Genomic DNA, 17504 nt, shown 5'->3' with positions numbered 1-17504 from the left:
TACATCTCATCTGTGATAAATTTCACACAGCCATATAAGTTACATGCTACTGCCAACGTTTGTGTTAATGTGAGTGAAAGAAAACAGATTCTGTTCAGCACATGTATCCATTCAGAGCAACACCAGAAGGAGAACTACACTTTACATGAGAAAAGTACTAAGATCTTTATCTGGCTGGTTCAGAAACAGGAATGATTAGAAATGAATGCTGACATTGTACTTGAAAATATTTTCAAAAAAGGTAAAACCAAACAGTGGCATTTCATCTTTTTATTTTATTTTTTTAAATTATTCATTCATAGGATGTGGGCTTCGCCGGCTGGGCCAGCATTATTGCCCAACCCTAGTTTCTCTTCAGAAGGTTGTGGTGAGCTGCCTTCCTGAAACACGGCAGTCCATGTGGCATAGGTACACCCACAGTGCTGTTAGAAAGGGAGTTCCAAGATTTTGACCCAGCAACAGTGAAAGAACCGCAAAATATTTCCAAATCAGGGTGGTGAGTGACTTGGAGGGGAACTCCCAGGTGGTGGTAGTGTTCCCATCTATCTGCTGTCCTTGTCCTTCTAGATGGTAATGGTCGTGGTCGTGGGTTTGGAAGTTGCTGTCAAAGGAGCCTTAGCGAATTCCTGCAGTGCATCTTGTAGATGGTACACACTGCTGCTACTGTGTGGCGATGGTGGAGGGAGTGAATGCTTGTGAATGCGGTGCCAATCTATACCTTCCTGTGCTAAACATTTACAACTTTAAAGGAAATCAATATTAAAAAATACTCTCTCTTTGCCTTTCTTACTTGGCTCAACTACTTTTCCATGGTTTTCAATGCCTTCCAGTATCTTACCCAATTTGCCACTATTCTCAAGTTTCCTGTGAGCCTCATCAGGAAATGTCAACAAGCTATTCAATCCAGTGGTCAGTCAGAAGCACAAAATTGACCTCACCCAAAAATTACACAGATGTCCTTCTAGCAAGCGTCCTTGGACAGAAATCAGAAGGAGCCACTAGCTGACTTGCTTGTATTACATTGTGTCAATTGCAGCACCCCTACTGCGATCAAAGTTTAAATGTTATCACTCAGCACAGGCCATAAGACCATAGACCATAAGACATAGGAGCAGAAATTAGACCATTTGGCCCATCAAGTCTGTTCCGCCATTCAATTACGGCTGATAAGTTTCTCAACCCCATTGTCCCGCCTTCTCCCCGTAACCTTTGATCCCCTTACCAATCAAGAACTTATCTATCTGTGGCAATGAATTCCATAGATTCACCACCCTCTGGCTAAAGAAGTTTCTCCTCATCTCTGTTCTAAAAGATCTTCCCTTTACTCTGAGGCTGTGTCTTCAGGTCCTAGTCTCTCCTACTAATGGAAACATCTTCCCCACGTCCACTCTATCCAGGCCTTTCAGTATTCTGTAATTTTCAATCAGATCCCCCTTCATCCTTCTAAATTCCATCGAGTATAGACCCAGAGTCCTCAAACGTTTCTCATATGTTAAGCTTTTCATTCCTGGGATCGTTCTCGTGAACCTCCTCTGGATCCTCTCCAGGGCCAGAACATCCTTCCTGAGATACGGGGCCCAAAATTGCTCACAATATTCTAAATGTGGTCTGACCAGAGCCTTATAAAGCCTCAGCAGCACATCCCTGCTTTTATATTCTAGTCCTCTTGAAATAAATGCCAACATTGCATCTGCCTTCCTAACTACTGACTCAACCTGCAAGTTAATCTTAAGAGAATCCTGGACTAGGACTCCCAAGTCCCTTTGCACTCCAGATTTCTGAATTCTCTGCCCATTTAGAAAATAGTCTATACCTCTATTCTTCCTACCAAAGTGCATGACCTCACACTTCCCCACGTTGTAATCTATCTGCCACTGCTTTGCCCATTCTCCCAACCTGTCCAAATCCTTCTGCAGCCTCCCCGCCTCCTCAATACTACCTGTCCCTCCACCTATCCTTGTATCATTTCAAACTTAGCCAGGATGCCCTCAGTACCTTCATCTAGATCATTAATGTATAAAGTGAAAAGTTGTGGTGCCAACACTGACCCCTGCGGAACTCCACTAGTCACCAGCCGCCATCCTGAGAAGGATCCCCTTATCCCCAATCTCTGCCTCCTGCCAGACAGCCAATCTTCTATTCATGCTAGTACCTTGCCTCTAACACCATGGGCTCTTATCTTACTGAGCAGCCTCCTGTGTGGTACCTTAACCAAGAACTGAACATGTCGGTGGTGGAGGGACTGAATGCTTGTGAATGCGGTGCCAATCTATACCTTCCTATGCTAAACATTTACAACTTTATGGGAAATCAATATTAAAAAGTACTCACTCTTAACACTCTAATGTGATCTTAACAGATTGTAGGGGGTCAGCTAATTCAAAGATTAGGCTTCTCACAGTGTACAATACTTACTTCAATAATTGAGTATTCATGCAAAACTAGGACAAAGTTGATTCTTTGAACATTTCTATTGTTGCCCATTTTTATCTGGTACAATTTTTTTTTGACTGTCAAAATTTCTGTCCACCATCATCAACAACTTGCAGTTATATAGGGACTTTGACATAGTGAACATCCCAAGATAATTTACAAAATTTGACACTGAACCACATAAGGAAATATCAGGATATATGACCAAAAGCTTGCTCAAAGAAGTAGATAGGAACGTCTTAAATGAGGAGCGAGAGGTACAACCTTATGCAGGGAATTCCAGAGCTTGCAGCCTTGGCAGTTGGAGGCACAGCACCCAAAGGTGGAGCAATTAAAATCAGGGATGCTCTCAAGGTCAGAATTGGAGGACAGCAGATATCTCAGAGGGTTGTCAGGTTGGAAGAAAAGAATTGTAGAGCTGGAAGAGGTCACAGAGATAGGTAGAAGCAAGCCACGTAGGGATGGAGAACAAGAAAGATGATTTTAATACTGAGGTATTGCTAGACTAAGAGCTAACGAACACATGGATGACTTGGTGCAATTTAGGGCATGGACACAGTTTTGAACTCAGTTGTTGAGTTCAACAACTTCAGACTATGAACTCTATCTTCCATTTTGTATTTTTCCCCCAAGCATCAGTCTGTATCTTGTTCACATGTTTTGCTTTCAGACAGCACTGACCTTATTATGCTATTAACTCCCTACTTTGGACCAATGCTTTGTTCCTTTACTACTACCATTCCCGCTCTCTTTGCCTTTTGTTCCATGGCATCTTTGTAATTTAATCTCCCCCACTCCCTAACCTTCCCTTTTGTTGAACCTGACCATCCCTCCTTTTTCAACAACATTAAACCCACCACATTTCTGTCTCTCTTCAGTTCCAAAGAAGTCATATTAGACTTGAAACATTAACTCTGTTTCTCTCTCCACAGATGCTGCTCAACCTGCTGAGTTGTTATGTTTTTTGGTTTTTATTACTAAGGTAGACAACATTACACAGGTAGAAATAGACTGTCTTGGTGATGGGGTATGGGGTCAGAATTATGATATTAAGAAACGGCTGAAGGCACTAGATACTGTAAAGGTTATAGGCCCTGACAACATACCGGCAGTCATACCAAAGGCTTGTGTTCCAGAACTAGCTGCGCCCCAAGCCAAGCTGTTCCAATACCACTACAACACTGGCATCTACCTGACAATGTGAAAAATTGCCCAGGTACGTCCTGGCCATAAAAACAGGACAAATCCAAACTGGTCAATTCCTGCCTCATCAGTCTATTCTTGATCACCAAAGTGATTGAAGGTGCTTTCAAGTGGCATTTACACAGCTATAACCTGCTCACTAATGCTCAGTTTGGATTCTGCCAGGGCCACTCAGCTCCTTACCTCATTACAGCCTTGGTCCAAACTTCACCTCTTGAATTCAGCTCTTTAGTCAAGTGAGAGTGATCACCTTTGACATCAAAACAGCATTTGACCGAGTTTGGCATCAAGGAGCCAAGGCAAAACTGAAGTCAATGGGAATCGGGGGAAAACTCTCCCCTGGGTGGGGTCATACCAAGCACAAAGGAAGATGGTTGTCATTGTTCAAGGTCAATCATTTCAATCTCAAGACATTCCTGCAGGAGTCATCAGGCTCAAGCAACTTCAGCTGCTTCATCAATTACCTTCCCTCCATCATAAGGTTAGAAGTGGAGATGTTTGCACAGCTGTGACTGTTACCATTTGTGACTCCTCAGATACGGGAGCAGCCAATGTCCATATGCAGCAACATCCAAGCTTCAGTTGGAATGTAACATTCACGCCACACAAGTGCCCGGCAATGACCATCTTTCTTTTTATTGTTTCATGGGATGTGGCGTCGCTGGCAAAGCCAGCATTTGGTGACCAACCCTAACTGCCCATGGAATGAGAGCAGTTAAGAGTCAATAATGTTGCTGTGGTCTGGAGTCAAATATAAACAAGACCAGGTAAGGACGGCAGATTTCCTTCCCTAAAGAACATTAGTGAAGCAGATGGGTTTTTACAATAATCAATGTATACTTGTCATGGTCACCATTACAGATTCTAGCTTTATTTTCTAGATTTATTAATTGATTTTAATTTCCACCAGCTGCCATGGTGAGATTTGAACCTATGCCACCAGGGAATTAGCCAGGGCTTCTGAATAGTTAGTTTAGTAACTATACACTACTCCACTATCTCCCCTTGACTTTCAAATGGCATTAACATTGCTGAATCCCCCACAATCAACATCCTGGGGTTACCACTGACCAGAAACTGAACCAGCCAAATAAATACTATGATAAAAGCAAAAAACTGCGGATGCTGGAAATCTAAAACAAAAACAAAAATACCTGGAAAAACTCAGCAGGTCTGGCAGCATCTGCGGAGAGGAGCACAGTTAATGTTTTGAGTCTGAATGACCCTTCAACAGGACTAAGTAAAAATAGAAGAGAGGTGAAATATAAGCTAGTTTAAGGGGGGTTGGGACAAGTAAAGCTGGATAGAGGACCAGTGCTGGTGGAGATAACCAAAAGATGCCATGGACAAAAGGACAAAGAGTTGTTAAAGGTGGTGATATTATCTAGGGAATGTGCTAATTAAGGGTAGAAAGCAGGACAAGCAAGGTACAGATAGCCCTAGTGGGGGTGGGGTGGGTTAAAGGAATCAAAAAAGGCTAAAAGGTAGAGATAAAACAATGGATGGAAATACATTTAAAAATAATGGAAGTAGGTGGGAAAAGAAAAATCTATATAAATTATTGGAAAAAAAGGGGGAGGGGGAATGGAGGGGAGAGTTCATAATCTAAAATTGTTGAACTCAATATTCAGTCCAGAAGGCTGTAAAGTGCCTAGTCGGAAGATGAGGTACTGTTCCTCCAATATGCATTGAGCTTCACTGGAACAATGCAGCAAGCCAAGGACGGACATGTGGGCATGGGAGCAGGGTGGAGTGTTGAAATGGCAAGCGACAGGGAGGTCTGCGCAATGCTTGTGGACAGACCGAAGGTGTTCTGCAAAGCGGTCACCCAGTCTGCGTTTGGTCTCTCCAATGTACTATGGCTGTAAGAACAGGTCAAAGATTGGGAATTCTGCAGCCACCTAAAACGACATGGGCATCAGATACATAGGAACACACCACCTGCAAATTCCCCTCCAAGCCACATGCCATCCTAACTTGGAACTTCACTGTCACTGGGTCAAAATCCCGGAACTTCCTTCCTAACAACACTGTTAACCGACATCACATGCACTACTGTGGTTTAAGAAGACAGCTCACTAGCATCTTCTCAAGGGTAATTGGGATGGGCAACAAATAGTGGCAATGCCCACATCCTGTGAAAGAATTCTTTAAAAATCATCCTTTGATCAAATATGACACCAATGACATGGGCAGTTTGGTTTGACCTCAGTCTTCAGGGACAGTGATGGAGTTAGTGAAAGCAAAGGATAAAAGAAACACTTGCTTCTAAAAAGTGCCTTTCATGACCACAAGATGACCCAAAGCACTTTTCAGCAATGAAGTACTTTTGAAATGTAATGAAAGTGCTAATGTAGGCAACACAACAGCCAATTTGCACATAGCGAGCTCCCACAAATGGCAATATGATATGTTTTTGTGAAGTTGCCTGATGGATAAATATTGGCCATAACACCAGGAATAGCTCCCAAAATTGCAAGGGAAAAGAGCTTGTGGCAGGTACCAAAGTCAATAATTAGTTGAAGGAAATTTCTGCTCATCCAGTATTGGATGTCAGTGAAGCAGTGTGACAAATCACAAACAGTGGAGGTGGTGAAGTAGAGCTGGATGGCATCAGCATACATGTGGTACCTGACATGGTGTTTTCAATGATACCAAAGAGGTGCAGCATGTAGGTGAGAAATAGGAAGTGGCTAAGAGCAGATTCTTGGGGGACTCCTGATGCAACATCTCAGAGCAGAGAGAGAAGCCATTGCAGGCAATTCTCTGGTTCTGCCTGGATAGATAAGGATAGAAGCAACCAAAGGCAGTCCCACCCACCTGGATGATGCTGCAGAGGTACAGGAGGGGAATGCTATGGTCAACTGTATCAAAGGCTATAGTCAGATTGAGAAGGATAAGGAGTGATTGTTTACCATAGTCACGGACGATTTCATTAGAAGCTTTAATAAGGGCTGTTTCGATACTGTGACAGGAGCGGAAGGCTGATTGGTGGGTTTCAAACATGGAATTGCAGGAAAGATGGACTTGGATTTGGGAGGCGACAACACATTCACTGGCTTTGGAGAGGAACAGGAGCTTGGAGATGATGCAGTAGGTTACACGGGTGAGGGGGCGGTGTCAAGGGTTGTTATTAAGGAAAGGGGCATGACGGCAGATGTAAAGGGGTGAGGACAGTATCTGAGGAAAGAGAATCATCAACAGTATCAGTTAACATAGGGGCCAGAAAACAAAGCTGGGCTATCAGCAGTTTGTTGCTGTTAGGATTGAGTGGGCATAAGGCAGGTCTCATGGACAAGATGAGCTCAGACGGGGCATATGGGGAGATACAGAGAAAGATGTGAGTTCTGCGCTCAGGCAGGAGAAACCTTAGGGGGAGTTTGGCTTGTTGGGATAGAGGAAGGAGGGAAGCGGCAAAAGCAGCATAACAGATGGTTTCAAACCCTTGTTGTTGGAGGACGAGGGGAGAGGATTTCAAAAATGCAATTTGCAGTGGAGAAGAAAAGCCAAGGTTATCTTCAAATGACATGATGATACTGGAATAGTGAACAGTTTTGGTAGAGGAGAACACCCAGCAAGTGCTGAGCGAAGCCATTCGCATTTTAGCTATCATCCATAGAATCACAAAATCATAATTGCTACAATGCAGAGGGAGGCCATTCAGCTCATCATGTCTGCACCAGCTCAGTTATCTGGTTCAAAAACATGTGGTTAACATAGTGACTTCCAATAACCTCTGCCATTCATGAATGGCTGGAACCAAAAGGAATAAAGCAGAGGTCAAAAGCAGGTCACATCTTCCTTCTGAAAGACTATCCATCTCTATGAAATTATCAATATTTTAATAGAGATTAACAAAAGCATTTTTTCTATTTAACAGACAACAATTAAGGAAATAATTTGTATTTTGTTTTCATCTAATTTCAAGAAGAGCATCTCATACTAAAAGCAACTGATATTGTAACAAATGTAAATATTGTACTCAGTACGCTGTATTAATATAATTAGCTGTGAAATGTATAACAACTTGAAGTTATGAAATGCAATTCTTTTCAGGTAACATTTTGTCATTGCAGTTTTCTGATATTTAAATAGCAAGTATTAAATTTCACTTGCAACTATCAATATTCTATTGACAGTTAAGGATTAAGGACTTTTTCCACACTACCAAATTATATAGTACATTTAAATGTGCTGCATAATTTGAAGTCAATGTAAGATAATGACTTAATTGTTGCCTGACAAGACTTATATTCAGTATTTCAATGCACATTGCTCAAATTTGCAAATGCTAAATTAGAAGGGGCAGCAAAATCAGGGGAAGCAGCTCAAATTACAAAACGAGTGACACTAAATATCCAAATGAGCAAAACAATGGCAGATGATATTCAATATAAACATGAAATGGAAAAATCAGCAACACACATTCTCAATGAATGGCACAAAAGCTGAAGGCGACCAAAGAGTTTTCATAAAGTTGACACTCAACATGCACAACCAAACGCAGAGATCAATCCACAAAGCCAATAAAATGTTGAACTACAATCGGCACAAATCAGAGGAAGTCATAATCTAGCCTACAGCTGTCTGATCGGATCGAGTTCTCTTCTGTGTCTTGGTAAAGAGTTATTCAGTAAAAAGAATAGTTATGCTAATCCATTGTATTAATGAGGCCTGAATTATGACGTACCAGGATTTCAGATTTGGAAGGATGCATCTATTGAGATTCTGAAGGGCAGCCAATTTAGAAATAGTAAATGCAGATTACTTTAAAAAGTAAACTGCCAAATTAAGCCAAGGAGGCAGACACAGACTCAAGCCCGTAAGAACAAAATGCTTATTGATTGGAAATGGAATGGAATTCCCAGAAAAGTGGAGAAAATTATGAAAATGCATGCTACAACCGGATTTTGGAGTCTTTCCAAATGAAATAAAGATGGGCTGACTGACTTTTCTGGTCCATGATTATCTTGTGCACAATTTGCTGGCAAAGTTCACATAATTACTTACATAAATAAGTCCTTTCAATTTTTGTTCCTCTTAATGTTCACGAAACAACAGTTTTCTCCTGCTCAAATACTTCACCTCCGACAGATATTTAACCGTTGACCAGGCCATTTTGATCGCTCGGCACTTTAGAGGGCAAGGCAAATTTTACCCGACTAAAAAGTCACGAGATTTGCAAAACAATACTTCAGATCTTTAGAGTGAAGCTCAAAACTGAGCATTGATAGAACTTTATGTCGTGGCAACATTGAACCATTTTAGATGTTCACAGATATTAGTTATGTTTTTTTAAAAAAATGCACCGGCTTCTAAAGAGTTATTTATAATTTCATTTGATTTGAATTCAATCTAAAGCTCAATCATCCACTCCACTCAATTTAAAAGGTAGCAAGGCCGCTCCCTGTTGTGATTTAAGGAAGATCTCCAGCTGCTGAAGCACGAGTGGGGCCGAGACGGCAACAAAAAAAAACCCGGCTCTAGGCCTCGGGCCGCTAACTGACAATCTCTTGCTCACAGAGCGCTGCGGGGAGAGGGTTTTACTGCACCTGATGTCCGTGGAGGGAAGGCAGTGAGGTTCGGAGCCCGTGACCCAGTCAGCGACAGACAGACAGGCTGGCGAGCGAGCCGGCCGCTCTCTCTCTCTTCCTGTCGCTCCCGCTCCGGCTGACGTGGAACTGCGACCTGAGCACCGACGGCGGCCGAGCGGGGGAAATACACACACAAACGCCTTCCTCACAGCCACGTCACACTCCCCATCTCAGTCAGCCCCAGCCAGAGTCTGTCACTCATTACAATCCAGAAATTCTGATACATCTCCAATATTTCTAACGCATTAATTTGCAACTTTTCTCAACCTTTTGGAATATAGGTGTAACTCCAATCAGGACCCCCTCCCCCATAATGATAGCTCTTTTTTAAATGTAAGATGTGTCCCCTGGTGTGTTGAATACATTTGATGCATGTATTTATTTTACTTTTTCCCAATTATTTTTCTCCTCACCTGAAGATGTCGACTTCCAGTAACCCACCGAAGAGGCAATAGTTTACTTGACAGCCTTGATCATTGAGTGTTCAGAATTCAATCTATTTCGCCTGTCGCTGTTATTCTCCACGTGAGCCACCTAACCTAATTCCACTCTCTTGATCGCTTCCCATTTATGTTGATATTCTTTTTCAAGCGGGCACTGCTTCAGTCATGAGTGGTCAGAGAATTCCACATTCTAACCATCCCCTTAAATTTTACTTGCCCCTCTTGTTACCATCTCACATATCAGTGAAAATGATGTAATGCTATTTAATGTTATCACAACCTTTCATAATCTTGAAGATCTCTGTCAGATCATCTCTTAAACTTCTTACCTCTGGTGAAAAACTTTATGTGTATTTGCACAGCTTGTATTCTTGAACTCTGATCATCTCCTTGTCGCTCCTTATCCATTCATTTTATATAATATTTAGAATGGGATGCCCAAATTTGTACACAATTTTCCAAATATAATTGAATTAATGGATTAAGTTCAACATTATGCCTTTGCATTTGCTTCCAGGTAATAAACAAAGGATTCAGTTTGTCTTTCCCACTGACTCGTGTCTCGACACACCAACTTCCCTTTGTTCTTTGACTCTGTTTAAAACTTTCAAGGACTAATTATTTCCTCCTTATTACTTCTAAAATGTATTCGTTCATGCTTTACTACATTACCTTACATTTGACTGTCTATTCGTCGAGAGCCCTCATGCAGACTTTCATAATTCCCAATTTGATCTCAGCAGAAAATTTCAATTTCGCTCCCTCAATTCCAAAGTACTTAAGGATTGCGACTTTACGAATGGGATGAAGAGTCCATTGTGTAGCTCACAAGCGAAATGTGCCTGTTGGTAGATCAAGTCATCTGTGGGTAGCTGGAATGATATTGCGTCCTAACAATTACATGTTTTTCTTAATCTATCTGATCTGAGATCAAGGCTAGGTGTTTCTTGATAAATAAAACTTCATAGAGCTTTGATAAGGATATCCACGCTTTCAACCAGGGCCGCCTTGTGATCGGCAAATGTCTTTGCCTAGGTTAGAATTCATATCTCCTCCTACTGTCGTCGAGATATCGTCCAAACCCAACCGGAAAAAGGTTGGGATAAGAACATAGCCTTGACGTGCTTCTATAGTAAACTCAGTCGGCTCAGAGAACTTTCTCTTTAACAGAGACCCGGCTGCTTATTTGAATGTAAGCTCTCTGATTAACTATATAATTTTAGTAGGGATTTCTAGAGATTGTAACAGCAATCATAGGCATTGTCAATTCAATGAGTCAAAAGCTTTCTCTGAATAATTATAGGCAATATATATTGGCTCCTCATATTCGTGTTGTTTGGCTGCCATCCGCCATAATGTAAATGTCTGTTCAATGGTCGATCTGAACTTCGTGAAGCCTTTTGAATCGGCTTACAATACAAGCCTATTGTAAGCAGCGTTTCTCTCTCAGGAGGTTCCTGGTGCATTGTCTAAGTGATGTCCACTGGTGGCAGTAGGGTGATACCAATGTATGTGCTGCAATTCATTTTTGATCCCTTGCGTTTGTAAAAATGTGAGAGAATGCCTTGGCACCACTAGTGTAGGATAGCTTCATCAGTCCATACTAGTTTAAATAGCTGGTATATGGAAATTGAACAGCATTCACAATTTCAAAAAATAGTTTAACAATCTGCTAGTAATATCCATATTTAAATATTGCTCAGAAATATGATACTCACCAATGTAATGAATTGATTCTAGACCACTTCACACCCACAGCAAAAGATTAAGTCTAAATCATAAATGAGGCTGTACAAAACCTGACTAATTAGCCATTGGTGTCCTGGTTGGTTGATCATTACCAACACTTCTAGTATGGCCATTTCATGCACCATCATGAATCAAACAATTCCAGAGCATTTGCCATCAAACCACCATCCAAGTGAAAGAGGCCATGAGGCAGACCCAAAACAAGACAGAAGGACAACACAGAAGTGCTCATTCACATCATGGGCCATATTGCCGATGTGGCACAAGTGGGAGCCCTAAACAATAATGGTTGAAAGAGTTGACTTTTCGAGTCCTCATGACCCTTCGACAGAACTGTAGTTCTGTCGAAGGGTCATGAGGACTCGAAACGTCAACTCTTCTTCACCGCCGATGCTGCCAGACCTGCTGAGTTTTTCCAGGTAATTCTGTTTTTGTTTTGGATTTCCAGCATCCGCAGTTTTTTTGTTTTTATTATTAATTGTTGAAAGATGCTGGTAGCAGCCACACCTCTTACAGATGAACCCAAGAAGTTCTGACCATTTGTGTATGTTGTGAATTTAAGTGTCTCTGAAACCAGGCCACAGTGGAATACTATTCATCTACTCCAAAAAAAGTCTTTCTTTATACATATTCTTTGATTTCTGCCCTCCAGACATCTCCCTATACATGATGCCACATTCCACTAAATTCCAAGCATTATTATCTGAGTCATAAGTCTTTTAAGTGATAACTGACTCAATGTTTTTTTAAATTCACATATCACATTCATATCTATTACTACTATTCTGTTTTATGTCTCCAAAGAATCCCACAAAGTTGATGAAACCTGCACTCACTGGTCATGTGGCAGGTGGAATACAATGTGGGGAAGTGTGAAGTTATCCACTTTGATAGGAAAAATAGAAAAGCAGAATATTTTTTAAATGGTGAAAGATGGAAAATGTTGGCATTCAGTGGGACCTGGGTGTCCTTGTATATGAATCACAGAAGGTTGACACGCAGATACAGCAAGAAATTCAAAAAGCAAATGGATTGTTAACCTTTAGTAGAAAGGAATTGGAGTCAAAGAGTAACACATCTTAATGCAATTATGTAAAGCGTTGGTGAGACAATACCTGGATACTGTGTATAGTTTTGGTCTCTGTAACTATGGAAGGATAATCTTACTTTAGAAGGAGTGTAACATGGGGTTACTTGACTGATGCCTGGGATGAGGGGATTGTCCTATGAGAAGGGATAGAGTGGACTAAGCCTATTTTCTCTGAGTTTAGAACATTGAAAGGTGATTTCATTTAAACATTTACATTCATCAGGAGCTTGACAAGGTAGATGCTGGAAGGATATTTCCCCTGTTGGGAATTCTAGGACTAGGGGTCACAGTTTCAGCACAAGAGATCAGTCATTTAGGACTGAGATGAAGAGAAAGTTCTTCATTTAAAACATTGTTAATCTTTGGAATTATCTACCCTAGGGAGCTGTGGATGCTCAATTGTTGAAATCATTCCAGGCAGAGACCAATAGATTTTTGGATGCAAAGATAATCAAGGGATATGGAAACAATGAGGAAAGGTAGAGTTGTAGCAGAAGAAGAGCCAGATCTTATGAATGTCAGAGCTGGCTTGAAGGGCTGAATGGCCTACTCCTGCTCTTAATTTATACGTTCTTATGTTCCTTGAAGAGCAATTAACTTTTGTTTCTCCAAGTGCAGGACAGAGTACAAAAAAGACTCTTTTCTATAAAATCCATGTTTGAAATGTGTGAAAAGTAAATTCAAAGCACATATAAGGAAAAATGTGTTTATTTAAAGAATGATGAATGTTAAAAATGATCCAACAGATACAGTAATAAAAACAAAAAACAACAATTGTGTTCAAAATACAATTTGATGCTATGTTGGAAATGGTCAAAAGATGAGCTTTGATGGACTGATTGGCTTTTTCAACTTTGACATTTTACATTTTAGCTAAGCAGCTTTAGCTAACTGAAATTATGGTGAAGCCGGTTGAATAAGGTACATCAGTGCTGCCTCGGGCTTCCGCCTACTGCCCAGTCCAAAATTACCAACATATGGCTGAAAAAAAAGCAGCTAGTCCATCAAGCCTACCCCACACCATGATGGGAAAATCATCACAGCTAAACACTTTTTCCCAAACCTCCCATTCACCCTCAAACCAGCCTGTAATCTCTTGGGAAAGGCATAAGACCAGGGTTAAAAAAGGACTTGCGTTTACATAACACTTAACGTGACCACTTGACGACTCAAAGCACTTTATAACAAATTAACTGCTTTTAAAGGAAAGGGAAAAATGTTCTGCACAATTGCTCTCCAACCCCCTTAGGTGATTTAAACCAGTCCAAGAGATTGTATGGACCAAGTACTACCTACAAAAACATAGCTTCTATTATGTGATCTCTGTTCACTCAGAACCAGTCCAATTTTGTCTAGAAAGCATGCAGAGAATCAGCATCCATTATATCAGCTAGCAATGCCTTCCAGATGCTCACAATTCTCTGGGAAAAGAAGAACTGCCCAACATCCAGACTATTCCTATTCTTACATGGTTTAAACTCATGGTGTTTGGTCCTCCCCAGTCTATTACAGTGGAATAGTCTACCATTAGGATCACCATAAACCCCATTAATTACTTTATAAAACTTTATCAGGTCACCTTCAAGTCCATACTGCGCAAAAGTAAATAGACCAAAGTGTTTGAGCCTATGAGTATTTGAGGTTCTTTAAGTGAGGAATCACCGTTGTAGTTTTTCTTTGGATTTTGTCCAAGGTTATTACTTAACCCACCATGCACCAAAACCGGGTACGGCATTCACGATGTGGTCTGACCAGCAGACTGTAGAATGTCAAAACATTGTTCTTTGGTTGAAACTGGATGATCCTATTGATACAACCCAATATTTTAAGCTTTAGCTACATTGTCCATGAATCTGTAGTGTTCCCCACACAATGACACCAAGATTGTTTTTTCATGAACTCTTTCAGTATTGTTCCCTGCAAATGATGAATATTCTGTGCAACCCTTACCAACATATATTACACAACATTTATCTTAGCAGCGTTTATCAATGTGTTCCAATCCCATCGCACATCTACATTTTTTTGGATTCAATTATACTACTCTGCTGTCTTAATCCTTGCATAATTTTTGATGTCATCTGCAAATTTACTTACCATACACTCAACACCCCTGTCATCATTAATACAGACTGAACAGTAGTGGGCCTAGGTCTGATTCCTGGGGGACACAACTCCCATGTCTCCAAGTTGACCACATTGGATAACTATAACTTTCTGGCTGTGGGATTGGAGCTAATTCCTAATCTAGCATTTCAAATTTTGAATGATACTACAAGATCTAATGTGAGGTACCTTATCAGAGGCTTTCTGAAAGTCCAGGTAAATATCCACTAGATTTCCTTCATCCACTACACTACTAACCGCCTCCAAAACCACTTCTAAACTTGTTCAGCATGACCTACTTTCTTGGGAGCCAAGTCGTGTATTTCTAATGGCCCCTTTCAATTCTCAGTGGTCGAAAAGGGCAGCTCCTATAATTCCAAAATAACATTTTATTGATTTTAATGCTGTAGTGCTCTTCAATACTGATCACTTCCCATCTGGAACAAATGCATCATCTTTGGAGTGATAGATTGATGCAAAACAGACATTCAGCAGCTCTGCCATAACCTGAAAATCAGTTTGAATCTGGCCGACAATATCCGAAATGGTCCGACGTGATCCTCTGTGGTTTTCTGACGTATTTAGAAAATCTTTTGCTATTACTGCCACAATCTCACAATCTTCATTTCTGGAGATCCCTTGGCAATTGGTACGGCTATTTTTAATCATCTTTAATTGCATGTGATACTATTCTTTGTTCTCTTGTGAGTTAAATGCTTTAGTTTCAAAGAATGTCTTTTGTTTGTCAAATTTGCCTCTGAGCATTGCTGATCAAGCATAATTGTTTTGTTTTACCACGGACCTTTCTTTTAAATATCGGGACATGCATTCTTCATTCTGTTTGAGTGTGGTTTTAACTGGAACCCATTTGTTCTCAGTATTGATTGCTTATTGAATGATTGATTAGCTCAGTCCACTCTTGATGAACTGCAGGGTCAACTCAACTCTGGAGAAATATAGAACAGGAAGAAAGAACTTGCATTTCTACATGCCTTTCACGACTTCAGAACATTCAAAGTGTTTTACAATCCATTAAATACTTTTGAATCATTTTTGTAACATAGGAAGCTTCTGGGATCCTTTTTATTTCAGTTTGCTCGCATTTGAAAATTTATATACATACCAATCTTTTAATCTCATGGATGGAGAGCCTATCATAACTTCCACAAAACTATATCAGCAGAAAAGTATAACTGTTGCAAAAACTGTCTTTTATTAGAATACAGTCACAGAAGCTAGTTAGTCAGCCAAGAGTGATTATGATCTTGAGGTTTCCAGTTGAAAAACAAAAGTTTTAAAATAGTTATTTTCAAAGTTCAGTCAATGATCAACGTCATTATTCTAACAATTTTGTTCTCTACAAAGTGTGTCTAACTTTTAACTTCCATATTCAACTTATGTATTGATCCAGGTGAGGCATTTAAGTGCAAGGCAAATAACGCCCAATGTCAGCTTCGGTGGATCAGTCAGGTGCACAGTAAACCTCCCTCCCAAATGCCCCAGTAAAGACACACATTGCACTTAATTCATGCTACACTCAAAGTGAAACTCACCCTGACCTGTTCCATCAAGCGCCCTCCAGTCACACATCTAATCCACAAAATGTATTATAAAACTTTCTTCCTATGGTCCAAAGAACATGTCTCAATTCCAATCTCAGAAAAACACACAATAGTGAATAGGGTTTTCAACCCTAGTAAAATTACAGCCAAGCCCAATCCAGCAGTTCTGATGAAAGGTCATCTCAACCTGAAATGTTAACTATTTCCCTCCATGGATGCTGCCTGACCTGCTGAGTATTTCCAGCAAATTTTTGTTTTTATTGCCAATTCAGCATTATCCAGCATTCACACGACTTCCAGGATCATTCAACAGTGATCAGAAACAGGCCTGTACATTTTTTCCCCCTTGCTAAGTAAGTGGTGCTAAGGCATTGTGGTCTCCTTATTGTTATCTCAACTGAGATTAACTGACTCATTTTGTATATTTGTTCTTAGGACATCAGCGTCAGTGGCGAGAACAAGATTCATTGCCCATCCCTAATTGCTCTTGAACTGAATGGCTTGCCAGGGCATTTTAGAGGGCAATTAAGCATCAACCACATTGCTGTTGGTCTGGAGTCAGTTAGGCCAGACTGCAGCAGGAAAAGATTTCCTTTTTAAAGAGATGAATGAACCAGGTGGGTCTTTATGACAATCAGGTAGCCTCACAATTATTCTAGATTTGTTAATTGAATTTAAATTACCCCAGCTGCCATGGTGGGATTTGAACTTGTGTCTCTGGATCATTAGTCTGGGCCTCTGGATTCTCCACGAACATAGCCACTATGTTAACATTTCCATGGACACTTTCCATTTACTTTGTAGGGTTTAAGTTTTACTTGTTGAGTCATCAATAGAAACATTTAGAATTTTATATAATAGTTCATTCATGATAAATTTGAATTGTAATTTTAGTTTAAAATACTAAGTGCAATATCTTTGTAATATTCGTGAGGGCAACCCCAAATCAGACACAAGACAGTAGTGCTGAATAGCAAGGATTTTATTATTGAGTTTTCAACCAGTTTCCAATCAATGACATTTCAAGGCTAATTTGGACTTGAACTCTTGACTTCTTTCCAGATGGCAATAATATCTACCTAGTTTACATTAATGCACTACAATCATCCATATTACTAGGCTTTTAAATTCAAGCTTTTCATGGGTTTCCAGACCCACAGGGCCTATTACTGTCCATTCTTGACTCTTTCACTGCTGGTGATATATCACTTTGGTGAATTCCCATCTCAACAGCATGACTCAGAGCACTTAAATTAGGAGAAACAGAATGAAATTGATCACGGAGTTTGGATTGAACAAGAATTAGGTGGTGAGTGAAAGTTCA

The 17504-nt window shown here is 40.4% G+C and overlaps 1 protein-coding gene across 2 annotated transcripts in view; it reads right to left on the bottom strand.

The window, feature by feature from the left end:
- copb1 (COPI coat complex subunit beta 1) overlaps positions 1 to 9343 on the bottom strand; it is a 53444-nt gene extending 44101 nt beyond the window's left edge. The window contains exon 1 of one of the 2 annotated variants that reach the window (XM_041197670.1): positions 9189 to 9343. The gene's annotated coding sequence lies outside the window, so the exon portion shown is untranslated. Of the gene's footprint in view, positions 1 to 8646; positions 8756 to 9188 lie in introns of those variants that run through there. The other variant, XM_041197671.1, reaches the window with a different exon arrangement.
- Between the last annotated feature and the right edge of the window lie 8161 nt (positions 9344 to 17504).

The sequence above is a fragment of the Carcharodon carcharias genome, chromosome 10 (assembly GCF_017639515.1).
Source record: "Carcharodon carcharias isolate sCarCar2 chromosome 10, sCarCar2.pri, whole genome shotgun sequence".
NCBI classification, from domain to species: Eukaryota; Metazoa; Chordata; class Chondrichthyes; order Lamniformes; family Lamnidae; genus Carcharodon; species Carcharodon carcharias.
The sequence above is the reverse complement of the archived record's forward strand: the minus strand, read 5'-3'. Positions and strand labels throughout refer to the sequence as shown.